The sequence below is a fragment of the Rhinoderma darwinii genome, chromosome 1, assembly GCF_050947455.1.
Source record: "Rhinoderma darwinii isolate aRhiDar2 chromosome 1, aRhiDar2.hap1, whole genome shotgun sequence".
NCBI lineage: Eukaryota > Metazoa > Chordata > Amphibia > Anura > Rhinodermatidae > Rhinoderma > Rhinoderma darwinii.
Genome location: NC_134687.1, coordinates 650954169 through 650979093, shown reverse-complemented (window position 1 = coordinate 650979093; position 24925 = coordinate 650954169). Strand labels below are relative to the sequence as shown.

The 24925-nt window shown below is 42.9% G+C and overlaps 1 protein-coding gene across 1 annotated transcript in view; it reads left to right on the top strand.

Annotated features, from left to right (window-relative positions):
* The first annotated feature begins 6050 nt into the window (after positions 1 to 6050).
* The window catches only part of LOC142699398 (uncharacterized), a 111479-nt gene continuing 92604 nt past the window's right edge, over positions 6051 to 24925 (top strand). Inside the window, exon 1 of the mRNA XM_075848038.1 lies at positions 6051 to 6223. The gene's annotated coding sequence lies outside the window, so the exon portion shown is untranslated. The remainder of the gene's footprint in view (positions 6224 to 24925) is intronic.

The following is a 24925-nucleotide window of genomic DNA, read 5'->3' as shown; positions in this document are numbered from 1 at the left end:
GTTATGGGATATCAAAAGACATTACAGGGAGGCGTATGAGAAGAGAACTACAACTCCCAGCATGTCCAGACTGTTATTAAGTGATATCAGAGGACATTACAGGCAGGAGGTATAAGAGGACAGGACTACAACTCCCAGCATGTCCAGACTGTTATTATGTGATATCAGAGGACATTACAGGGAGGAGTATAAGAGGAGAGAACTACAACTCCCAGCATGTCCAGACTGTTATTATGGGATATCAGAGAACATTACAGGGAGGAGGTATAAGAAGAGAGAACTACAACTCCCACCATGTCTAGGCTGTTATTATGTGATATCAGAGGACATTACAGGGGGGGGGGGTGTAGAAGAGAGAACTACAAATCCCAGCATGTCTGGGCTGTTATTATGTGATAGCAGAGGACATTACAGGGAGGAGTATAAGATGGGAGAACTACAACTCCCAGCATGTCCAGGATCTTATTATGTGATATATTTACAGGAAGGAGTATAAGAGGAGAGGACTACAACTCCCAGTATGTCCAGACAGCTATTATGGGATATCAGAGGACATTACAGGGAGTAGGCATAATAGGAGGGAACTACAACTCCCACCATGTCCAGGCTGTTATTATGTGATATCAGAGGACTACAATTCCCAGCATGTCCAGACTGTTATTATGGGATATCAGAGTACATTACAGCGAGGAGGTATAAGAGGAGAGAACGACAACTCCCAGCATGTCCAGACTGTTATTATGGGATATCAGAGGATATTACAGGGGGAGTATACGAGGAGAGGACTACAACTCCCAGCATGTCCAGACCGTTATTATGGGATATCAGAGGACATTAGAGGGAGGAGTATAATAGGAAAGAAATACAACTCCCAGGAAGTCCAGGCTGTTATTATGGAATATGAAAAAACACATTACAGGGAGGGTTATGAGGACAGGACTACAACTCCCAGCATGTCCAGACTGTTATTATGTGATATCATAGGACAATACAAGGAGGAGGTATAAAAGGAGAGAACTACAACTCCCAGCATTCCCGTGCTATTATTATGTGATATCAAAGGACATTACAGGAGGAGGTATAAGAGGAGAGGACTACAACTCCCAGCATTTCCCAACTGTTATTATGGGATATCAGAGGACATTACAGGGAGGAAATATAAAAGGAGAGAACTACAACTCCCAGCATGCCCGTGCTGTTATTATGTGATATCAAAGGACATTACAGGAGGGGGTAAAAGAGGATAGGACTACAACTCCCAGCATGTCCAGACTGTTATTATGGGATATCAAAGGACATTACAGGAGGAGGTATAAGAGGAGAGAACTACAACTCCCAGCATGTCCAGCCTGTTATTATGGGATATAAGAGGACATTGCAGGGAGGAGGTATAAGAGGAGAGAACTACAACTCCCAGCATGTCCAGACTGTTATTATGGGATATAACAGGACATTACAGGGAGGGGTATAATAGGAGAGAACTACAACTCCCAGCATGTCAAGGCTGTTAATATGTGATATCTGAGTACCTTACAGGGAGGAGTATAAGAGGAGAGAACTACAACTCCCAGCTTGTCAAGACGGTTATTATGTGATATCAGAGGACATTACAGGGATGAGGTATAAGATGGGAGAACTACAACTTCCAGCATGTACAGGCTGTTATTATGGGATATCAGAGGACAGTACAGGGAGGAAGTATAAGAGGAGAGAACTACAACTCCCAGCTTGTCAAGACGGTTATTATGTGATATCAGAGGACATTACAGGGATGAGGTATAAGATGGGAGAACTACAACTTCCAGCATGTACAGGCTGTTATTATGGGATATCAGAGGACAGTACAGGGAGGAAGTATAAGAGGAGAGAACTACAACTCCCAGCATGCCCAGACTTTTATGGGATATCAGAGGACATTACAGAGAGAAGGTATAAGAAGAGATGACTACAACTCCCAGCATGTCCAGGCTGTTATTATGGGATATCAGAGGACATTACAGGGAGGGGTATAATAGGAGAGAACTACAACTCCCAGGATGTCCAGGCTGTTATTATGGGATATAAGAGGACATTACAGGGAGAAGGTATAAGAGGAGAGAACTACAACTCCCAGCATGTCAAGGCTGTTAATATGTGATATCTGAGTACCTTACAGCGAGGAGTATAATGGGAGAGAACTACAACTCCCAGCATGTCCGGACTGTTATTATGGGATATCAGAGGACATTACAGGGAGGTATAAGAGGAAAGAACTACAACTCACAGCATGTCTAGACTGTTATTATGTGATATCAGAGGACATTACAGCGAGGAGGTATAAGAGGAGAGAACTACAACTCCCAGCATGTCCAGACTGTTATTATGTGATATCAGAGGACATTACAGGGAGGAGGTATAAGAGGAGAGAACTACAACTCCCAACATGTCCAGGCTGTTATTATAGGATATCAGAGGACATTACAGGGAGGATGTATAAGAGGAGAGGACTACAACTCCCAGCATGTCCAGACTGTTATTATGGGATATCAGAGGACATTACAGGGAGGATGTATAAGAGGAGAGGACTACAACGCCCAGCATGTCCAGGCTGTTATTATGGGATATCAGAGGCATTACAGAGAGGAAGTATAAGAGGAGAGAACTACAACTCCCAGCATGTCCAGGCTGTTATTATGTGATATCAGAGGACATTACAGGGAGGAGGTATAAGAGGACAGGACTACAACTCCCAGCATGTCCAGACGGTTATTATGTGATATCAGAGGACATTACAGGGATGAGGTATAAGAGGAGAGAACTACAACTCCCAGCATGTCCAGGCTATTATTATGGGATATCAGAGGACATTACAGGGAGGAGGTATAAGAGGAGAGGACTACAACTCCCAACATGTCCAGGCTGTTATGGGATATCAGAGGCATTACAGAGAGGAAGTATAAGAGGAGAGGACTACAACTCCCAGCATGTCCAAACTGTTATGTGATATCAGAGGACATTGCAGGGGGGGGGATAAGAGGAGAGAACTACAACTCTCAGCATGTCCAGACAGTTATGTGATATCAGAGGACATTACAGCGAGGAGGTATAAGAGGAGAGAACTATAACTCCCAGCATGTCCAGACTGTTATTATGGGATATCAGATGACATTACTGGGAAGAGGTCTAATAGGAGAGAACTACAACTCCCAGCATGTCTAGATTGTTATTATGTGATATCAGAGGACTTTACAGGGAGGGGGTATTAGAGGAGAGAACTACAACTCCCAGCATGTCCAGGCTGTTATTATGGGATATCAGAGGACATTACAGGGAGGGGTATAAGAGGAGAGAATTACAACTCCCAGCATGTCCAGACTGTTATTATGGGATATCAGAGGACATTACAGGGAGGAGGAATAAGAGGAGAGAACTACAACCCCCAGCATGTACAGGCTGTTATTATGTGATATCAGAGGACATTACAGGGAGGGGGTATAAGAGGAGAGAACTACAACTCCCATCATGTCAAGGCTGTTATTATGGGATATCAGAGGACATTACAGGCAGGAGGTGTAAGAGAGAACTACAACTCCCAGCATGTCCAGACTGTTATGTGATATCAGTGGTCATTACAGGAGGAGGTATAAGAGGAGAGAACTACAACTCCCAGCATGTCCAGACTGTTATTATGGGATATCAGAGGACATTACAGGGAGGTATAAGAGGAGAGAACTACAACTCCCAGCATGTCCAGGCTATTATTATGTGATATCAGAGGACATTACAGGGAGGAGGAATAAGAGAGAACTACAACTCCCAGCATGTCCAGGCTATTATTATGTGATATCAGAGGACATTACAGGGAGGAGTATAAGAGGAGAGAACTACAACTCCCAGCATGTCCAGACTGTTATTATGTGATATCAGAGGACATTACAGGGAGGGGTATAAGAGGAGAGAACTACAACTCCCAGCACGTCCAGACTATTATGGGATATTAGAGGACATTACAGGGAGGAGGTATAAGAGGAGAGAACTACAACTCCCATCATGTCAAGGCTGTTATTATGGGATATCAGAGGACATTACAGGCAGGAGGTGTAAGAGGAGAGAACTACAACTCCCAGCATGTCCAGACAGTTATGGGATATCAGAGGACAGTACAGGGAGGAGTATAAGAGCAGAGAACTACAACTCCCAGCATGTCCAGGCTGTTATTATGGGATATAAGAGGACATTACCGGGAGGAGGTATAAGAGGAGAGGACTACAACTCCCAGCATGTCCAGGCTGTTATTATGGGATATCAGAGGATATTACAGGGAGGGGGTATAAGAGGAGAGAACTACAACTCCCAATATGTCAAGGCTGTTAATATGTGATATCTGAGTACCTTACAGCGAGGAGTATAATAGGAGAGAACTACAACTCCCAGCATGTCCAGACTGTTATTATGTGATATCAGAGGACATTACAGGGGGAGGTATAATAGGAGAGAACTACAACTCCCAGCATGTCCAGACTGTTATTATGGGATATCAGAGGACATTACAGGGAGGAGGTATAAGAGGAGAGAACTACAACTCCCAGCATGTCCAGACTGTTATTATGTGATATCAGAGGACATTACAGGGAGTAGGTATAAGTGGACAGGACTACAACTCCCAGCATGTCCAGACTATTATGGGATATCAGAGGACATGACAGGGAGGAGGTTTAAGAGAGAACTACAACTCCCAGCATGTCCAGACTGTTATTAAGGGATATCAGAGGACATTACAGGAGGAGGTATAAGAGGAGAGAACTACAACTCCCAGCATGTCCAGGATGTTATTATGGGATATCAGAGGACATTACAGGGAGTAGGTATAAGTGGACAGGACTACAACTCCCAGCATGTCCAGACTATTATGGGATATCAGAGGACATGACAGGGAGGAGGTTTAAGAGAGAACTACAACTCCCAGCATGTCCAGACTGTTATTAAGGGATATCAGAGGACATTACAGGAGCAGGTATAAGAGGAGAGAACTACAACTCCTAGCATGTCCAGACTGTTATTATGGGATATCAGAGGACATTACAGGGAGGTATAAGAGGAGAGGACTACAACTCCCAGCATGTCCAGACTATTATGGGATATCACGTTACTTCTCCACAGCCGAGGAGGAAGTATATCAGGAGAGAACTACAACTCCTAGCATGTCCAGACTGTTATTATGGGATATCAGAGGACATTACAGGAGGAGGTATAAGAGGAGAGGACTACAACTCCCAGCATGTCCAGACTATTATGGGATATCAGAGGACATTACAGGGAGGAGATATAAGAGGAGAGAACTACAACTCCCAGCTTGTCCAGGCTGTTATTATGGGACATCAGAAGACATTACAGGGAGGAGGTATAAGAGAGAACTACAACTCCCAGCTTGTCCAGGCTGTTATTATGGGACATCAGAGGACATTACAGGGAGGAGTATAAGAGAGAACTACAACTCCCAGCATGTCCAGCCTGTTATTATGTGATAGCAGAGGATATTATAGGGAGGCTGAATAAGTGGAGAGGACTACAACGCCCAGCATTTCCAGGCTGTTATTATGGGATGTCACGTTACTTCTCCACAGCCGAGGAGGAAGTATATCAGGAGAGAACTACAACTCCTAACATGTCCAGACCGTTACTATGGGATAAAGGAAAGCCCAGGATATAGACCCGCCCGTCATTTCACGTGATCAACATCTCATGTTCTTCATCCCTCACGTCTCCTCTCCGCCCTTTAAGCTCCGCCCTTTCTGCATTGGTCACATGGTGTTGACGTCATTAAAGGTCTTTTAGCCACAACCCATTTCGCGCTGCTTAGCTCCGATCACTCCTGCACTAGTCACATGATCCTTATTGCACCTCATGTCACGTGATAATCATCACTGGTCCTTCACCACTTCTCTGAACTTCTAAAGTCCGCCCCTGATGCTGCGGTCACGTGATCTTGAATAGCGTCACAGGTCGACCGTCTACCGGAGTCTTCTCACCACTGATAAGCTCCGCCCACGGTCACGTGGGGGTGACGTCATCACAGGTCCTTCTGCTATTGCTGTGTATGAGGTAGAGCGCAGCGCCGGTCGGGTGTTCTCTCTATCAGTCACCCCTGTATGAGTGTGTGTACAGAGAGCTGTCAATCATTGAGTGACCCCGCCCACTGGACTCATAGCCGGGATTTAACCCCTCCAGTCCCGTCCTCTTTGGGGTAAGCTGTTATCTCTGGTCTTTGTAGTGGTCGGGTGGTTTGTGGGACGAGTCGTATTTTGTGATGACATAATATTCGGTACACGACCTCTCAATTTTCAAGTAGTGTAAAGAGCGACAACCGATGCGGCGCGCGTAAACCACACCTCTAATCCAGCATAATCTCCGCCAATACACACCCGATTCAACCCATAGAGTATAATGCCCCATACAGTATAATGCTCCATACAGTATAATGCCCCCATACAGTATAATGCCCCTATACAGTATAATGCCCCCATACAGTATAATTCCCCCATACAGTATAATTCCCCCATACAGTATAATGCCCCCATACAGTATAATGCCCCTATACAGTATAATGCCCCCATACAGTATAATGCCCCATACAGTATAATGCTCCATACAGTATAATGTCCCCATACAGTATAATGCCTCCATACAGTATAATGTCCCCATACAGTATAATGCCTCCATACCGTATAATGTCACCATACAGTATAATGTCCCCATACAGTATAATGCCCCATACAGTATAATGCCTCCATACAGTATAATGTCCCCATACAGTATAATGCCTCCATACCGTATAATGTCCCCATACAGTATAATGCCCCCATACAGTATAATGTCCCCATACAGTATAATGTCCCCATACAGTATAATGCCCCCATACAGTATAATGCCCCCATACAGTATAATGCCCCCATACAGTATAATGCCCCCATACAGTATAATGTCCCCATACAGTATAATGTCCCCATACAGTATAATGCCCCCATACAGTATAATGCCCCTATACAGTATAATGCCCCCATACAGTATAATGCCCCATACAGTATAATGCTCCATACAGTATAATGCCCCCATACAGTATAATGCCCCCATACAGTATAATGCTCCATACAGTATAATGCCCCCATACAGTATAATGTCCCCATACAGTGTAATGTCCCCATACAGTATAATGCCCCCATACAGTATAATGTCCCATACAGTATAATGCCCCCATACAGTATAATGCCCCCATACAGTATAATGCCCCCATACAGTATAATGTCCCCATACAGTATAATGCCCCCATACAGTGTAATGTCCCCATACAGTGTAATGTCCCCATACAGTATAATGCCCCCATACAGTATAATGCCCCCATACAGTATAATGCCCCCATGCAGTATAATGCCCCCATACAGTATAATGCTCCATACAGTATAATGCCCCCATACAGTATAATGTCCCCATACAGTATAATGTCCCCATACAGTATAATGCCCCCATACAGTATAATGTCCCCATAGAGTATAATGCCCCATACAGTATAATGCCCCCATACAGTATAATGCCCCCATAGAGTATAATGCCCCCATACAGTATAATGTCCCCATACATTATAATGCCCCCATAGAGTATAATGCCCCCATACAGTGTAATGTCCCCATACAGTATAATTCCCCCATACAGTATAATGCCCCCATACAGTATAATGTCCCCATACATTATAATGCCCCCATAGAGTATAATGTCCCCATACAGTATAATGCCCCCATAGAGTATAATGCTCCCATACAGTATAATGCCCCATACAGTATAATGCCCCCATACAGTATAATGCCCCCATACAGTATAATGCCCCCATACAGTATAATGCTCCATACAGTATAATGCCCCCATACAGTATAATGCCCCCATACAGTATAATGCCCCCATACAGTATAATGCTCCATACAGTATAATGCCCCCATACAGTATAATGCCCCCATACAGTATAATGCTCCATACAGTATAATGCCCCCATACAGTATAATGTCCCCATACAGTATAATGTCCCCATACAGTATAATGTCCCCATACAGTGTAATGCCCCCATACAGTATAATGTCCCATACAGTATAATGCTCCATACAGTATAATGCCCCTATACAGTATAATTCCCCCATACAGTATAATGTCCCCATACAGTATAATGCCCCATACAGTATAACGCCCCCATACAGTATAATGCCTCCATACAGTATAATGCCTCCATACAGTATAATGCCTCCATACAGTATAATGCCCCCATACAGTATAATTCCCCCATACAGTATAATTCCCCCATACAGTATAATGCCCCCATACAGTATAATGCCCCCATACAGTATAATGCCACCATACAGTATAATGTCCCCATACAGTATAATGCCCCCATAGAGTATAATGCCCCATACAGTATAATGCTCCATACAGTATAATGCCCCCATACAGTATAATGCCCCCATACAGTATAATGCTCCATACAGTATAATGCCCCCATACAGTATAATGTCCCCATACAGTATAATGTCCCCATACAGTATAATGCCCCCATACAGTATAATGTCCCCATACATTATAATGCCCCCATAGAGTATAATGCCCCATACAGTATAATGCTCCATACAGTATAATGCCCCCATACAGTATAATGCCCCCATACAGTATAATGCTCCATACAGTATAATGCCCCCATACAGTATAATGTCCCCATACAGTATAATGTCCCCATACAGTATAATGCCCCCATACAGTATAATGCCTCCATACAGTATAATGCCCCCATACAGTATAATGTCCCCATACAGTATAATGCCCCATACAGTATAATGTCCCCATACAGTATAATGCCCCCATACAGTATAATGTCCCCATACAGTATAATGTCCCCATACAGTATAATGTCCCCATACAGTGTAATGCCCCCATACAGTATAATGTCCCATACAGTATAATGCTCCATACAGTATAATGCCCCTATACAGTATAATTCCCCCATACAGTATAACGCCCCCATACAGTATAATGCCTCCATACAGTATAATGCCCCCATACAGTATAATTCCCCCATACAGTATAATGCCCCATACAGTATAATGCCCCCATACAGTATAATGCCCCCATACAGTATAATGCCACCATACAGTATAATGCCCCATACAGTATAATGCCACCATACAGTATAATGCCCCATACAGTATAATGCCCCCATACAGTATAATGCCCCCATACAGTATAATGCCCCCATACAGTATAATGCCCCCATACAGTATAATGCCACCATACAGTATAATGCCCCATACAGTATAATGCCACCATACAGTATAATGCCCCATACAGTATAATGCCTCCATACAGTATAATGCCCCCATACAGTATAATGCCACCATACAGTATAATGCCCCATACAGTATAATGTCCCCATACAGTATAATGCCCCCATACAGTATAATGCCCCCATACAGTATAATGGCCCCATACAGTATAATGCCACCATACAGTATAATGCCCCCATACAGTATAATGTCCCCATACAGTATAATGCCCCCATACAGTATAATGTCCCCATACAGTATAATGCCCCCATACAGTATAATGCCCCCATACAGTATAATGCCCCCATACAGTATAATGGCCCCATACAGTATAATGCCCCATACAGTATAATGCCCCATACAGTATAATGCCCCATACAGTATAATGTCCCCATACAGTATAATGCTCCATACAGTATAATACCCCCATACAGTATAATGCCCCCATACAGTATAATGGCCCCATACAGTATAATGGCCCCATACAGTATAATGCCCCCATACAGTATAATGCCCCCATACAGTATAATGGCCCCATACAGTATAATGCCCCCATACAGTATAATGCCCCCATACAGTATAATGCCCCCATACAGTATAATGTCCCCATACAGTATAATGCCCCCATACAGTATAATGTCCCCATACAGTATAATGCCCCCATACAGTATAATGCTCCATACAGTATAATGCCCCCATACAGTATAATGGCCCCATACAGTATAATGCCCCATACAGTATAATGCCCCATACAGTATAATGCCCCATACAGTATAATGTCCCCATACAGTATAATGCTCCATACAGTATAATACCCCCATACAGTATAATGCCCCCATACAGTATAATGGCCCCATACAGTATAATGCCCCCATACAGTATAATGCCCCCATACAGTATAATGTCCCCATACAGTATAATGCCCCCATACAGTATAATGTCCCCATACAGTATAATGCCCCCATACAGTATAATGCCCCCATACAGTATAATGGCCCCATACAGTATAATGCCCCATACAGTATAATGCCCCATACAGTATAATGCCCCATACAGTATAATGTCCCCATACAGTATAATGCTCCATACAGTATAATACCCCCATACAGTATAATGCCCCCATACAGTATAATGCTCCATACACTATAATGCCTCCATACAGTATAATTCCTCCATACAGTATAATGCTCCATACAGTATAATTCCTCCATACAGTATAATGTCCCCATACAGTATAATTCCCCATACAGTATAATGCCCCCATACAGTATAATGTCCCCATACAGTGTAATGTCCCCATACAGTATAATGTCCCCATACAGTATAATGTCCCCATACAGTATAATGCCTCCATACAGTATAATGCCCCCATACAGTATAATGTCCGCATACAGTATAATGCCCCATACAGTGTAATGTCCCCATACAGTATAATGCCCCCATACAGTATAATGCCTCCATACAGTATAATTCCTCCATACAGTATAAGGGGGGATTCACACGAGCGTGTATTCGGTCCGTGCGGGCCGCGTGGTTTTCACGCGGCACGCATGGACCAATACAAGTCTATGGGGCAGTACAGACAGTCCGTGCTTTTTGCGCAGCGTTTGTCAGATGCGCAAAAAGCGCGACAGGTTCAATAACTCTGCGTATTTCGCGCATCACGCACCCATTGAAGTCAATGGGTGCGTGAAAATCACGCGCACCACACGGAAGCACTTCCGTGGGACGAGCGTGATTCGCGCAACAGCAGTGAAAAGGATGAATGAAAACCGAAAAGCACCACGTGCTTTTCTGTTTCCGAACATCCAAACGGAGTGTCTTTGCGATGAGCGAAGCCGGACAAGCGTACCGAACTTCACCGGGTTCGGCCAAACTCGTTTTGGCCGATCCTGGCAAAAAAATTATCGGTACGCGACGTCGGGAGAGATTCACTGTGCATGGTGCTGAAAGAGTTAAACTGTTTCAGCACCATGGACAGTGACTTGCGATCCCAAAATACATGAACCTGTAAAAAAAAACGAAGTTCTAACTTACCGATTACTCCTGTCTCCTTCCTGCAGTCCGACCTCCCGGGATGACACTTCAGTTCAAGTGACAGCTCCAGCCAATCACAGGCCAAGCACAGGCTGCAGCCAATCACAGGCTGCAGCGGTCACTTGGACTGCCGCGTCATCCAGGGAGGTGGGGCCCGATGTCAAGAGAGGCGCGTCACCAAGGACGCGTCACCAAGGCAACGGCCGGGAAGTTCTCGGTAAGTAGGAACTTTATCTTTTTTTTTTACAGGTTTTTCGCTGTTGTGTTCGGCATTCACTGTCGAGGGTGCTGAAAGAGTTAGCTCTTTCAGCACCTTGGACAGTGACGGGCGTCGACAAGCCTCATCTCTATGATGCCGGCTGCGCGAAAATCACGCAGCCGCGCATCAGACACGCATGACACACGCAGCTGTCAAATGGTTTTTGCGCTCGCAAAACGCCGCGTTGTTTGCGCGCGCAAAAACGCAACGCTCGTGTGAATCTCCCCTAATGCTCCATACAGTATAATTCCTCCATACAGTATAATGTCCCCATACAGTATAATTCCCCATACAGTATAATGCCCCTATACAGTATAATGTCCCCATACAGTGTAATGTCCCCATACAGTATAATGCCTCCATACAGTATAATGTCCCCATACAGTATAATGTCCCCATACAGTATAATGCCCCCATACAGTATAATGCCCCATACAGTATAATGCCCCATACAGTATAATGTTCCCATACAGTATAATGTCCCCATACAGTATAATGTCCCCATACAGTATAATGCCCCCATACAGTATAATGCCCCATACAGTATAATGCCCCCATACAGTATAATGTCCCCATACAGTATAATGCCCCCATACAGTATAATGCCCCATACAGTATAATGCCCCATACAGTATAATGCCCCATACAGTATAATGCCCCCATACAGTATAATGTCCCCATACAGTATAATGCCCCCATACAGTATAATGCCCCATACAGTATAATGCCCCATACAGTATAATGTTCCCATACAGTATAATGTCCCCATACAGTATAATGTCCCCATACAGTATAATGCCCCCATACAGTATAATGCCCCATACAGTATAATGCCTCCATACAGTATAATGCCCCCATACAGTATAATGCCACCATACAGTATAATGCCCCATACAGTATAATGTCCCCATACAGTATAATGCCCCCATACAGTATAATGCCCCCATACAGTATAATGGCCCCATACAGTATAATGCCCCCATACAGTATAATGCCCCCATACAGTATAATGTCCCCATACAGTATAATGCCCCCATACAGTATAATGTCCCCATACAGTATAATGCCCCCATACAGTATAATGCCCCCATACAGTATAATGCCCCCATACAGTATAATGGCCCCATACAGTATAATGCCCCATACAGTATAATGCCCCATACAGTATAATGCCCCATACAGTATAATGTCCCCATACAGTATAATGCTCCATACAGTATAATACCCCCATACAGTATAATGCCCCCATACAGTATAATGGCCCCATACAGTATAATGGCCCCATACAGTATAATGCCCCCATACAGTATAATGCCCCCATACAGTATAATGCCCCCATACAGTATAATGCCCCCATACAGTATAATGGCCCCATACAGTATAATGCCCCCATACAGTATAATGCCCCCATACAGTATAATGTCCCCATACAGTATAATGCCCCCATACAGTATAATGTCCCCATACAGTATAATGCCCCCATACAGTATAATGCTCCATACAGTATAATGCCCCCATACAGTATAATGGCCCCATACAGTATAATGCCCCATACAGTATAATGCCCCATACAGTATAATGCCCCATACAGTATAATGTCCCCATACAGTATAATGCTCCATACAGTATAATACCCCCATACAGTATAATGCCCCCATACAGTATAATGGCCCCATACAGTATAATGCCCCCATACAGTATAATGCCCCCATACAGTATAATGTCCCCATACAGTATAATGCCCCCATACAGTATAATGTCCCCATACAGTATAATGCCCCCATACAGTATAATGCCCCCATACAGTATAATGGCCCCATACAGTATAATGCCCCATACAGTATAATGCCCCATACAGTATAATGCCCCATACAGTATAATGTCCCCATACAGTATAATGCTCCATACAGTATAATACCCCCATACAGTATAATGCCCCCATACAGTATAATGCTCCATACACTATAATGCCTCCATACAGTATAATTCCTCCATACAGTATAATGCTCCATACAGTATAATTCCTCCATACAGTATAATGTCCCCATACAGTATAATTCCCCATACAGTATAATGCCCCCATACAGTATAATGTCCCCATACAGTGTAATGTCCCCATACAGTATAATGTCCCCATACAGTATAATGTCCCCATACAGTATAATGCCTCCATACAGTATAATGCCCCCATACAGTATAATGTCCGCATACAGTATAATGCCCCATACAGTGTAATGTCCCCATACAGTATAATGCCTCCATACAGTATAATGCCCCCATACAGTATAATGCCTCCATACAGTATAATTCCTCCATACAGTATAATGCTCCATACAGTATAATTCCTCCATACAGTATAATGTCCCCATACAGTATAATTCCCCATACAGTATAATGCCCCTATACAGTATAATGTCCCCATACAGTGTAATGTCCCCATACAGTATAATGCCTCCATACAGTATAATGTCCCCATACAGTATAATGCCCCCATACAGTATAATGCCCCCATACAGTATAATGCCCCATACAGTATAATGCCCCATACAGTATAATGTTCCCATACAGTATAATGTCCCCATACAGTATAATGTCCCCATACAGTATAATGCCCCCATACAGTATAATGCCCCATACAGTATAATGCCCCCATACAGTATAATGTCCCCATACAGTATAATGCCCCCATACAGTATAATGCCCCATACAGTATAATGCCCCATACAGTATAATGCCCCATACAGTATAATGCCCCCATACAGTATAATGTCCCCATACAGTATAATGCCCCCATACAGTATAATGCCCCATACAGTATAATGCCCCATACAGTATAATGTTCCCATACAGTATAATGTCCCCATACAGTATAATGTCCCCATACAGTATAATGCCCCCATACAGTATAATGCCCCATACAGTATAATGCCCCCATACAGTATAATGTCCCCATACAGTATAATGTACCCATACAGTATAAGCCTCCTTACAGTATATTGCCCCCGTACAGTATAATGCCCCATACAGTATAATGCCCCATACAGTATAATGCCACCATACAGTATAATGCCCCATACAGTATAATGCCCCATACAGTATAATGCCCCATACAGTCTAATGCCCCCATACTGTATAATTCCCCTATAGCTGCCCCCATACAGTATAATGCCCCCATACAGTATAATGCCCCCATACAGTATAATGCCCCATACAGTATAATACCCCCATACAGTATAATGCCACCATACAGTATAATGCCCCCATACAGTATAATGTCCCCATACAGTATAATGCCCCCATACAGTATAATGCCCCCATACAGTATAATGTCCCCATACAGTATAATGCCCCATACAGTATAATGCCCCCATACAGTATAATGCCCCATACAGTATAATGCCCCATACAGTATAATGTCCCCATACAGTATAATGTCCCATACAGTATAATGTCCCCATACAGTATAATGTCCCCATACAGTATAATGCCCCCATACAGTATAATGCTCCCATACAGTATAATGCTCCATACAGTATAATGTCCCCATACAGTATAATGCCCCCATACAGTATAATGCCCCATACAGTATAATGTCCCCATACAGTATAATGCCCCCATACAGTATAATGCCCCCATACAGTATAATGCCCCCATACAGTATAATGCCCCCATACAGTATAATGCCCCATATAGTATAATGCCCCCATACAGTATAATGCCCCCATACAGTATAATGCTCCCATACAGTATAATGCCCCATACAGTATAATGCCCCCATACAGTATAATGCCCCCATACAGTATAATGCCCCTATACAGTATAATGCTCCCATACAGTATAATGCTCCATACAGTATAATGCCCCATACAGTATAATGCCCCCATACAGTATAATGCCCCATACAGTATAATGTCCCCATACAGTAAAATGCTCCATACAGTATAATGCCCCATACAGTATAATGCCCCCATACAGTATAATGCCCCCATACAGTATAATGTCCCCATACAGTATAATGTCCCCATACAGTATAATGTCCCCATACAGTATAATGTCCCCATACAGTATAATGCTCCCATACAGTATAATGCTCCATACAGTATAATGCCCCATACAGTATAATGCCCCCATACAGTATAATGCCCCCATACAGTATAATGTCCCCATACAGTATAATGTCTCCATACAGTATAATGCCTCCATACAGTATAATGTCCCCATACAGTATAATGTCCCCATACAGTATAATGCCCCCATACAGTATAATGCCCCCATACAGTATAATGCCCCCATACAGTATAATGCTCCATACAGTATAATGCCACCATACGGTATAATGCCCCCATACGGTATAATGCCCCCATACGGTATAATGCTCCATACGGTATAATGCCACCATACGGTATAATGCCCCCATACGGTATAATGCTCCATACGGTATAATGTCCCCATACGGTATAATGCCCCATACAGTATAATGTCCCCATACAGTATAATGCCCCATACAGTATAATGTCCCCATACAGTATAATGCCCCATACAGTATAATGTCCCCATACAGTATAATGCCCCCATACAGTATAATGTCCCCATACAGTATAATGCCCCCATACAGTATAATGCCCCATACAGTATAATGCCCCCATACAGTATAATGCTCCATACAGTATAATGCCCCCATACAGTATAATGCCCCCATACAGTATAATGCCCCATACAGTATAATGTCCCCATACAGTATAATGCCCCATACAGTATAATGCCCCCATACAGTATAATGGCCCCATACAGTATAATGCCCCCATACAGTATAATGCTCCATACAGTATAATGCCACCATACAGTATAATGCCCCCATACAGTATAATGCCCCCATACAGTATAATGCTCCATACAGTATAATGCCACCATACAGTATAATGCCCCCATACAGTATAATGCTCCATACAGTATAATGTCCCCATACAGTATAATGCCCCATACAGTATAATGTCCCCATACAGTATAATGCCCCATACAGTATAATGTCCCCATACAGTATAATGCCCCATACAGTATAATGTCCCCATACAGTATAATGCCCCATACAGTATAATGTCCCCATACAGTATAATGCCCCCATACAGTATAATGCCCCCATACAGTATCATGCCCCCATACAGTATCATGCCCCATACAGTATAATACCCCCATACAGTATAATGCCCCATACAGTATAATGCTCCCATACAGTATAATGTCCCCATACAGTATAATATCCCCATACAGTATAATGCCCCATACAGTATAATGCCCCCATATAGTATAATGCCCCCATGCAGTATAATGCCCCCATACAGTATAATGCCCCCATACAGTATAATACCCCCATACAGTATAATGCCCCCATACAGTATAATGCCCCCATACAGTATAATGTCCCCCCCATACAGTATAATACCCCCATACAGTATAATGCCCCATACAGTATAATGCTCCCATACAGTATAATGTCCCCATACAGTATAATATCCCCATACAGTATAATGCCCCATACAGTATAATGCCCCCATATAGTATAATGCCCCCATGCAGTATAATGCCCCCATACAGTATAATGCCCCCATACAGTATAATGTCCCCATACAGTATAATGCCCCATACAGTATAATGTCCCCATACAGTATAATGCCCCCATACAGTATAATGTCCCCATACAGTATAATGCCCCCATACAGTATAATGTCCCCATAAAGTATAATGCCCCATACAGTATAATGTCCCCATAAAGTATAATGCCCCATACAGTATAATGTCCCCATACAGTATAATGCCCCCATACAGTATAATGCCCCCATACAGTATAATGCCCCATACAGTATAATGCCCCCATACAGTATAATGCCCCCATACAGTATAATGCTCCATACAGTATAATGCCACCATACGGTATAATGCCCCCATACGGTATAATGCCCCCATACGGTATAATGCTCCATACGGTATAATGCCACCATACGGTATAATGCCCCCATACGGTATAATGCTCCATACGGTATAATGTCCCCATACGGTATAATGCCCCATACAGCTTTCTGAGCTTGGTGGTTTAAGTGGCTTGTGAACTAAGTGGAGTTCTAAAACCGGAGTTGAAAAGAGGAGTTGAAGCCCCAGTAAGTACTCTTCTTTTTCTTTGACAATTGTTCGCTGTTTTGGTGTAACTTGGATAATGGATAGCAAGATTGGAGGTTTTCTTCAGTGCACAGTTTGTCATATGTATACACGACTGGAGCCGGAGTTCCAGGGTGAATATCTCTGTGGCAGATGTGAGCATGTTGTTCACCTGGAAGCTCGTATTAGAGATCTGGAGGAGCAGAATGCAACACTGAGGAGGATAGACAATTTTGAGCGGAGCTTGCTGCTCACAGAGCATGCAGTTAGTGGGTTAGAACTGGAGGGTGAAGACATGGGTGAGCAGGATCAGGTAAGTAGCTGGGTTAATGTAGTTAGGGGCAGTAGAAAGGGGTCAAAGACAAGGAAGGCCGATCCGGTTTCTGGCATTCCAAGCAAAATTGCCAGGTTGGGTGATGATGCGAGGGTGTCAGTCTCAGAGAAGGCAGCCCTAGTGGATACTGATCTCCCTAACAGCCGGGAGAACAGCCCAGCTAGTAGTCGGCGGGATGGTAATGCAGGCAAGCCAAGACAATTGATAGTTGTAGGGGATTCTATAATCAGGAAGACGGATAGAATAATTTGTCGCCAAGACCGCCTCAACCGAATGGTTTGCTGTCTCCCTGGTGCCAGGGTTCGGCATGTGGTGGAACGGGTGGACAAATTGCTGGGAGGGGCTGGTGATGATCCAGCTGTCGTGGTCCATGTCGGTACCAACGACAGAATAAATGGTAGGTGGAGGAGCCTTAAGAATAATTTTAAAGAACTAGGCTACAAGCTGAAGGGAAGGACCTCCAAGGTTGTATTCTCAGGAATACTGCCTGTGCCATGCGCATCACAGGAAAGACAGCGGGAGCTTAGGGAGTTAAATGCATGGCTGAAGTCTTGGTGTAGAGGAGAAGGATTTGGGTTCCTAGAGCACTGGGCTGACTTTTCATTGGGGTACAAACTGTATTCTGCAGATGATTTGCACCTAAATGGAAGGGGGTCCGCTGTGCTGGGGGAGAGAATTCTAGCTGGGGTGGCGGAGTATTTAAACTAGGGCTGAGGAGGGAGGTCAATGTAGAAAAAAAAGGGGTAGCCAGGTTAGAGAGGGGTCAGACTATATTGGTGGGGGGAGAAACAGAATGTGGGGAGAGGACTAGACAACAAGATAAGGAGATCCTTTCGTTACAAAACATCAGTGTAAATAAAAAGGACCGATTAATGTCAAATCACATTTCTGATAATAAAAGTGAAAAACTGACAGGCAAGTTAAAGTGTATGTTCACAAATGCCAGAAGTCTAGCAAGCAAAATGGGGGAGCTGGAGGCCTTGATACTGGAAGAAAATATAGATATAGTTGGTGTTGCTGAAACATGGCTGGACTCTTCACATGACTGGGCTGTAAATCTACAGGGTTTTACACTTTTTCGTAAAGACAGGACAAATAGGAAAGGTGGTGGTGTATGTCTGTATGTGAGAAGTGATATGAAGGCGAGTGTGAAAGAGACAATAGTGGGTGAAGACTGTGAGGAGGTTGAAACCTTGTGGGTGGAACTAGAAAAAGAGGTAAACACTGAAAAAATTACTTTTGGTGTAATCTATAGACCCCCCAATATAACTGAGGAGATGGAAGGTCAGCTATATAAACAGATGGAGCGGGCTGCACAGGCGGGTACTGTAGTGATAATGGGAGATTTTAATTTCCGGGATATTAATTGGTGTCATGGTTCGGCTTCAACTGCGAAGGGGAGACATTTCCTCAACCTGTTGCAGGAAAATTTTATGGGCCAGTTTGTGGAAGACCCGACTAGAGGTGAAGCTCTGTTGGATCTGGTCATTTCTAATAATGCAGATCTTGTTGGGAATGTCAATGTTCGTGAAAACCTCGGTAACAGTGATCACAATATAGTTACATTTTACCTATACTGTAAAAAACAAACGCAGGCTGGGAGGGCAAAAACATTTAATTTTAAGAAAGCCAATTTCCCCAGGATGAGGGCTGCAATTCAGGATATAGACTGGGAAGAACTAATGTCAAATAATGGAACAAATGATAAATGGGAGATTTTCAAATCTACTTTGAGTTATTATAGTGCAAAATTTATTCCTACAGGTAATAAGTATAAACGACTCAAATTAAACCCCACATGGCTTACACCTTCTGTGAAAGGGGCAATACATGACAAAAAAAGGGCATTTAAAAAATACAAATCTGAGGGTACAGCTGTAGCCTTTGTAAAATATAAAGAGCTTAATAAAATCTGTAAAAATGTAATAAAATTAGCAAAAATACAAAATGAAAGGCAGGTGGCCAAGGATAGTAAAACAAATCCTAAAAAATTCTTCAAGCATATAAATGCAAAAAAGCCAAGGTCTGAACATGTAGGACCCCTAGATAATGGTAATGGGGAGTTGATCACAGGGGATCAAGAGAAGGCAGAGTTACTAAATGGGTTCTTTAGCTCTGTATATACAACAGAAGAAAGAGCAGCTGATGTAGCCGGTGCCAGTGCTGTTAATCTATCAGTTGATATACTGAATTGGATGAATGTAGAGATGGTCCAAGCTAAATTAAATAAAATAAATGTGCACAAGGCTCCGGGACCAGATGGGTTACACCCTAGAATTCTTAAAGAGCTTAGTTCAGTTATTTCTGTCCCCCTTTTCATAATATTCAGAGAATCTCTAGTGACTGGTATAGTGCCAAGGGACTGGCGCAGGGCAAATGTGGTGCCTATTTTCAAAAAGGGCTCTAGGTCTTCCCCGGGTAATTATAGACCAGTAAGCTTAACATCCATCGTGGGGAAAATGTTTGAGGGGCTATTGAGGGACTATATACAGGATTATGTGACAATAAATAGCATTATAAGTGACAGCCAGCACGGTTTTACTAAGGACAGAAGTTGTCAAACTAACCTAATCTGTTTTTATGAAGAGGTGAGCAGAAGTCTAGACAGAGGGGCCGCTGTGGATTTAGTGTTTTTAGACTTTGCAAAGGCATTTGACACTGTCCCCCATAGACGCCTAATGGGTAAATTAAGGACTATAGGTTTAGAAAATATAGTTTGTAATTGGATTGAGAATTGGCTCAAGGACCGTATCCAGAGGGTTGTGGTCAATGATTCCTTCTCTGAATGGTCCCCGGTTATAAGTGGTGTACCCCAGGGTTCAGTGCTGGACCACTATTATTCAACTTATTTATTAATGATATAGAGGAAGGGATTAATAGCACTATTTCTATTTTTGCAGATGACACCAAGCTATGTAATATAGTTCAGACTATGGAAGATGTTCATGAATTACAGGCAGATTTAAACAAACTAAGTGTTTGGGCGTCCACTTGGCAAATGAAGTTTAATGTAGATAAATGTAAAGTTATGCATCTTGGTACCAACAACCTGCATGCATCATATGTCCTAGGGGGCGCTACACTGGCGGATTCACTTGTTGAGAAGGATCTGGGTGTACTTGTAAATCATAAACTCAATAACAGCATGCAGTGTCAATCAGCTGCTTCAAAGGCCAGCAGGATATTGTCGTGTATTAAAAGAGGCATGGACTCGCGGGACAGGGATGTAATAATGCCACTTTACAAAGCATTAGTGAGGCCTCATCTAGAATATGCAGTTCAGTTCTGGGCTCCAGTTCATAGAAAGGATGCCCTGGAGTTGGAAAAAATACAAAGAAGAGCAACGAAGCTAATAAGGGGCATGGAGAATTTAAGTTATGAGGAAAGATTGAAAGAATTAAACCTATTTAGCCTTGAAAAAAGAAGACTAAGGGGGGACATGATTAACTTATATAAATATATTAATGGCACATACAAAAAATATGGTGAAATCCTGTTCCTTGTAAAACACCCTCAAAAAACAAGGGGGCACTCCCTCCGTCTGGAGAAAAAAAGGTTCAAGCTGCAGAGGCGACAAGGCTTCTTTACAGTGAGAACTGTGAATTTATGGAATAGCCTACCGCAGGAGCTGGTCACAGCAGGGACAGTAGATGGCTTTAAAAAAGGGTTAGATAATTTCCTAGAACAAAAAAATATTAGCTCCTATGTGTAGAAATTTTTCCTTCCCTTTTCCCTTCCCTTGGTTGAACTTGATGGACATGTGTCTTTTTTCAGCCGTACTAACTATGTAACTATGTAACTATGTAACTATGTATAATGTCCCCATACAGTATAATGCCCCATACAGTATAATGTCCCCATACAGTATAATGCCCCATACAGTATAATGTCCCCATACAGTATAATGCCCCCATACAGTATAATGTCCCCATACAGTATAATGCCCCCATACAGTATAATGCCCCATACAGTATAATGCCCCCATACAGTATAATGCTCCATACAGTATAATGCCCCCATACAGTATAATGCCCCCATACAGTATAATGCCCCCATACAGTATAATGCCCCATACAGTATAATGTCCCCATACAGTATAATGCCCCATACAGTATAATGCCCCCATACAGTATAATGCCCCCATACAGTATAATGCTCCATACAGTATAATGCCACCATACAGTATAATGCCCCCATACAGTATAATGCCCCCATACAGTATAATGCTCCATACAGTATAATGCCACCATACAGTATAATGCCCCCATACAGTATAATGCTCCATACAGTATAATGTCCCCATACAGTATAATGCCCCATACAGTATAATGTCCCCATACAGTATAATGCCCCATACAGTATAATGTCCCCATACAGTATAATGCCCCATACAGTATAATGTCCCCATACAGTATAATGCCCCATACAGTATAATGTCCCCATACAGTATAATGCCCCCATACAGTATAATGCCCCCATACAGTATAATGCCCCCATACAGTATAATGCCCCATACAGTATCATGCCCCCATACAGTATCATGCCCCCATACAGTATAATACCCCCATACAGTATAATGCCCCATACAGTATAATGCTCCCATACAGTATAATGTCCCCATACAGTATAATATCCCCATACAGTATAATGCCCCATACAGTATAATGCCCCCATATAGTATAATGCCCCCATGCAGTATAATGCCCCCATACAGTATAATGCCCCCATACAGTATAATACCCCCATACAGTATAATGCCCCCATACAGTATAATGCTCCATACAGTATAATGCCCCATACAGTATAATGCCCCATACAGTATAATGTCCCCATACAGTATAATGCCACCATACAGTATAATGCTCCATACAGTATAATGTCCCCATACAGTATAATGCCACCATACAGTATAATGCTCCATACAGTATAATGCCCCATACAGTATAATGTCCCATACAGTATAATGTCCCCATACAGTATAATGCCCCATACAGTATAATGCCCCATACAGTATAATGCCCCCATACAGTATAATGTCCCCATACAGTGTAATGTCCCCATACAGTATAATGCCCCCATACAGTATAATGTCCCCATACAGTATAATGCCCCATACAGTATAATGTCCCCATACAGTATAATGCTCCATACAGTATAATGCCTCCATACAGTATAATGCCCCCATACTGTATAATCTCTCCATACAGTATAATGCCCCCATACAGTATAATGCCCCTATACAGTATAATGGCCCATACAGTATAATGTCCCCATACAGTATAATGTCCCCATACAGTATAATGCCCCATACAGTATAATGTCCCCATACAGTATAATGTCCCCATACAGTATAATGCCCCCATACAGTGTAATGCCCCCATACAGTATAATGCCCCCATACAGTATAATTTCCCCATACAGTATAATGTCCCCATACAGTGTAATGTCCCCATACAGTGTAATGTCCCCATACAGTATAATGCCCCCATACAGTATAATGCCCCATACAGTGTAATGTCCCCATACAGTGTAATGCCCCATACAGTGTAATGCCCCATACAGTATAATGTCCCCATACAGTGTAATGTCCCCATACAGTGTAATGCCCCCATACAGTATAATGTCCCCATACAGTATAATGTCCCCATACAGTATAATACCCCCATACAGTATCATGCCCCCATACAGTATCATGTCCCCATACAGTGTAATGTCCCCATACAGTATAATGCCTCCATACAGTATAATGTCCCCATACAGTGTAACGTCCCCATACAGTATAACGCCTCCATACAGTATAACGCCCCATACAGTATAACGCCCCCATACAGTATAACGCCCCCATACAGTATAACGCCCCCATACAGTATAACGCCCCCATACAGTATAACGCCCCCATACAGTATAATGCCCCATACAGTATAATGTCCCCATACAGTATAATGTCCCCATACAGTATAATGCCCCCATACAGTATAATACCCCCATACAGTATAATGCCCCCATACAGTATAATGTCCCCATACAGTGTAATGTCCCCATACAGTGTAATGTCCCCATACAGTATAATGCCTCCATACAGTATAATGCCCCCATACAGTATAATGCCACCATACAGTATAATGTCCCCATACAGTATAATATCCCATACAGTATAATGCCCCCATACAGTATAACGCCCCCATACAGTATAACGCCCCCATACTGTTATAACGCCCCCATACAGTATAATGTCCCCATACAGTGTAATGTCCCCATACTGTATAATGCCCCCATACAGTGTAATGTCCCCATACAGTATAATGCCCCCATACAGTGTAATGTCCCCATACAGTGTAATGCCCCCATACAGTATAATGTCCCCATACAGTGTAATGTCCCCATACAGTATAATGCCCCCATACAGTGTAATGTCCCCATACAGTATAATGCCCCCATACAGTATAATACCCCCATACAGTATAATGCCCCCATACAGTATAATGTCCCCATACAGTGTAATGTCCCCATACAGTATAATGCCTCCATACAGTATAATTCCCCCATACAGTATAATGCCACCATACAGTATAATGTCCCCATACAGTATAATATCCCATACAGTATAACGCCCCCATACAGTATAACGCCCCCATACAGTTATAACGCCCCCATACAGTATAATGTCCCCATACAGTGTAATGTCCCCATACAGTATAATGTCCCCCATACAGTATAATGCCCCCATACAGTATAATGTCCCCATACAGTATAATGCCTCCATACAGTATAATGCCCCATACAGTATAATGCCCCCATACAGTATAATGCCCC